The sequence below is a fragment of the Apteryx mantelli genome, chromosome 8 (assembly GCF_036417845.1).
Source record: "Apteryx mantelli isolate bAptMan1 chromosome 8, bAptMan1.hap1, whole genome shotgun sequence".
In the NCBI taxonomy this organism is placed as follows: domain Eukaryota; kingdom Metazoa; phylum Chordata; class Aves; order Apterygiformes; family Apterygidae; genus Apteryx; species Apteryx mantelli.
The window spans coordinates 33,432,395-33,436,861 of NC_089985.1; positions in this window are offsets into that span (position 1 = coordinate 33,432,395).

Genomic DNA, 4,467 nt, shown 5'->3' on the forward strand with positions numbered 1-4,467 from the left:
TCGAAGCTTGGCCATAAGCAGGGCAAGGAAAACATATTTGGCTCTTTGCTTACTGTCTGCATTTCCCTTGGAGGAAAAGGCAGCAGGTGGGATAGCGTCATTGTGTGGGTTGGATCCTGCCCTCAGGGCCACGCTTGGCCCATGCATAGTCAAAGAACATAACCAGCATTTTCCATAGGACATCTGTACAACTGGGACTATTGTGATTGCCATGCAGACATTATCTGAACTAATGTCTCTTCAAGAGGATGCTTCTGGTTGAGAGGTGGTATCATGGACTCTGTCCATTTTTGGTCTGGACTGTTGCTAAGAGAAAACCAATCCCTGGCAAATTCTTTGATGTGCTTGCTTCCTACAATCTGAATTAAGACAGTTTGTTCAAGAAAGATTGGTAGATTTGTGTTTCTCTCATTTCGCCTTTTGAGAGTCTTTTTTGCCAGTGCAAAATAGAGGACAATAATGCTCCCATTAAAAATGAGGTGAATGCTCAGGCTAACTTGAGTGGGTGGAAAGGACTTCACACAGGATGAAGCTGGGGATGAACCTGGCCTTGCCAAGATAAACAGCTGCAGAGATCTCTGGAAAGAAAAAGGACCCTACTGTAATGCTGTTCAAATAATTCAGCCACATAGAGCTAGTTTGGGCTGTGTATCCATCATGTTATAATTAAAACCAATGGATTTCATATGAAGAAAGAAAAGGTGCATCATAAGTCATGCAAGAGGACTGAAGCTCTCCATAACTGATATCGTTAGGACAATAAATAGATATTTCTTAGGACAATAAAGATACTAGGCCTGTGCAAATCAAAGCAGAAAGCTCCCACTTGCCTTCCTACATCTGTCTTTCATTTGCTTTGCCTCTATCTGCCTGTTGTTGATGTTTTCTCACATTATCTTGGTCTCTTTGTTCAAACTGCATTTCATTCCAAGAAGCCAGGGAACTCCAGGTGTGAATGAGGGCTGTTAGCATGAACTCACTCTCTCTGCTATTATTGTTATCATTCCTCCGAAAATCAGCTCGATGGTAGTTTGGCTCTGTGTAATTTGTTCTGCTGTTTTAATCTTATCCATGTTAAATATGAAAATGGAATAAAGTGAAGCGCTTTGGAGGATGGCTTGCATCCAAAGATGCAACCTAACCTAATGGAGCTCTGGCATGCTTCAGAGGAAGGTGTTTGAGTCTTTGCAGGGTTGGGGCCTGCCACGCAGGTGCATTAGATGTTCAGGACCTGCTGCAAAGCCCAGTGCAGCCAGCGGAAGGCCTTCCACTGCGCATTGGCTTAAACTCCAACCAAACCTGCACCCAGAGTACAGTTTAACAGGTGTTAAACCTGTGGAGACGGCAGAATAGTTTGTTGGGTAAACTTGGCCTCCGGGATGGGCTGTTAGGTGGGCACAGGTTAATTAAAGGGTGCACCTGCGAGGGATTTGAGTCTTGGCTCTTTTCTTACATCCACAAAAGTATGACAGGGTATGCCAAGACTCTCGTCTTGATGTCTGTCCCATCATCCTGCAGCCCTGGTGTTTGGCCCTCACATTGCAGTAATTTCGAGGCGTTCAAGCACTGACACAACATGATTTGTGGTGTGAACTGTCTGTGTAGGCGTAACACACGTGACAGCCAGACACCTCTTTGGTCCAGTGTGCAGGTGGGGCAGGGACTGCACATGTCTGCATTGCTTCAGCTACCTGCCCTTGCAAAACCCAAGGCCTGAGACTCACTCGGTAAATGTACAGGGAGATATTAAAAGGCTCCAATTTGTAGTGAGATAAACTGTCTGTTAAAGAAGCTAATACAGAATTTATAATGCTCAATAAAATGTTTCAGTGTTTTACATGTTAAGACCCCAGTGAAATTAAGTAATCATATTCCCACCATCCAGCTATTTAGTAATCTAAACACATACTATTTTTTCCATTACTATTGTTTCCATTACTGGCAGCGGACTTGTGGGTGTCTGGTTATTTTTGTCTTTGGACATCCTCTGTGATTTCTGGAGTTCCTCTGGCTCCACCTGTACGTCCAGCTGGGCACTGATCTTTAAATATATTTCTAAACAGTCCCCCACTCCAGTCTAGCCCCTGGACATGCTACTGAGGCCCTTTGTGTGGCTGGGTTAGCTGGGCAGGTGTTTGGGAAAATCCTTGGGGAGGTCTGGAGCTAGAGGCACAGACTGCCATACCTTTAAGCCAAACCCCGACTTTCCCCCAGCTGGGTATGACATGTTTAGCCCCTCCACAAATCAAGTGCAGTAGAAACACGGCTACCTTGATTTAGTAGTGATTAAATTCGCAATCAACGATGTGCTTTCCTTCAGATGTGCTGCTCTAAATCATTTTTCTGTAAGTCATATTGTAGCCTCATTTCTAAAACAATGATAGTTAGGTGATCTTGGCATATTGGAACTGCCCCTTGGCTAGCAATTTTTGAAAGTGCTCGCATGGGATTGGAGGTCTCAAAGATAATAATTTCTAGGTGTTTTATGAGAATAGGCAACAGGCAATAAGTAACAGGGAAGCTCTATTAGTACCTCGCTCGGGGAGAGCAATCATTAATAGACATTGGCAAATCTGCAGTGGTGTGGAGGGGAGAGACAAATGCTAAAAAGCAACTTCATTAGTTTTGCTGCTCACAGCACAACTTGCTTTAAAAAAAAACCCATGAAATGAGATGTTGTGGCAAAAGAGGAAGACACACAGGCACCCTGCGCTTGAGGTCTCTGCTTGAAAATGACCCCCCCACACACCAAGGGAAAAGCTCTCTGAGAATTTTTTCCTCCATTTAAGTACTTCTCAGGAAGAGAGAACCAAGAATGCTCTGAATTTTAATCTAAGTCCAAACAAGTCAAAAGAAAAAAAAATTAATGGCAGCAGACTTCAGCATCGAGCCTCCCTGCAAAAGCCAGCCATCCTCACCCGGGCCAAGGGTGAACGCAAGACAGCGCTGCAAACCTTTGCTGAGGGGCAACTGCCTGTGGCCCGCAGGCCCTTGCGGACCCCCGATTAATTGTAAGGAGTCTGCAGCAGTTGGGTACATGGCAACTCAACCCAGGGTTCTGCACCCTGAGTGGGAAATTATGAGCAGTTCACAAACTGGAAAGGTTGGAAATCACTGAGCAGAATGAAACATGGAGTCAAAGAGCACACTGAGGCTTTGCTTAGCTAAATATTCCTTCAAAGTGTTCAGCCTGGGAAGCACTTCTGGGTGGCACTCAAGCGATCTGGGAACCAAAGTGTCCTGGAAAGCACTGATTCCAAAAAGGAGGTAGGCTGCTGGAAGGCAATGCAGATACTAAACTATTCTACAGGAAACCCAAACTTCTCTCATGAACTTTTCTCATCACTGCTTCCCCTCTTTCCAGTGCAACTCTATAAACAGCAGAATCTCAAGCTAGAGTGAGAAGCTGCAATTACAGCCTAGGAGTACAGACAGAGGTCAAGGGAAGGAGAAGCTTAAGCAAACGGCACCTCTGAGCCAATATCTGGCTGTGCTGACTGAAGGTTTATATAATTTTCAGACTTGTGGCTGAACGGGACCCTTAAAAGCAAAAGGACTTGGCTGACTGGGGCTGGTTAGGGATAGCCAATAATGCAAGCCTGGCTGGGGCAGGGAGCGTGGGGGTATGGCTGGGACCACATGGACTCGTGGGGGATTCCCTGGACCGACGGTGAGTCTCGAGGGGCAGCTTTGACAGTCTGGTTGGCATTTCATGAGCTAGGCTATTTTTACCTTGTTGCGAGGTCCCGCTCTGTGTTTCAGCAGCAATTGCTTCCTGTGCTAGGGTTAGCTCATTCAAACTAGCTCAAGTGTTTGTACCTCGCACTGCATTTCCAATGGTGGCTATTTAAAAAACAGCCTCACTGGTGGAGGCCTCTCAAAATAGTGTGTTAAAGAGCAAATGATTTAGCACGTAATTAAGGAGCAAACAATGTTCCTGTGATCAGCAAGAAGTCTGCAATGTCAGCTAGAAGGCAGGATTTGGATGTGAGAAAGAGCAATATGCCAAGAAAATGAGTAAATTGCCGAGTCTCTGTATCTTGGTGCAGAGAGGTAGCGTCTGCTCCATCCCCAAGGGAGCCAACAGTTTCAGCGTTATTTGCTAGCTGTAAAAGAGAGCAACAACAACAGTGGCTCTAAAGACACCAACTGTTTGCAGTGGAGAAAAGCACTTTCCATTGCCACCAGGAGTGAATGCAGATGCTTCAGCTGGGCCTTTCCACACGCGCTAGCTACTTTGAGAAGGGTAGGTTTCTGCAGCAGCCTTTGCAGGCTCTGAGTGCCCCTTGCCCCACATAAGACCTTACTCCGCGTTTCCCAGGGGCAGTGTGTGAGGATTAATAGCACTGACAGTAACTAATGTAACTGGTGTAACTCCATGGCTTGCAATGTTTTACAACTGTGAGTATCCAGGCAAATGGATTTAGTATTGAGGGAAGGGAGTCATTAAAAGGAAAGAGCTCAGCT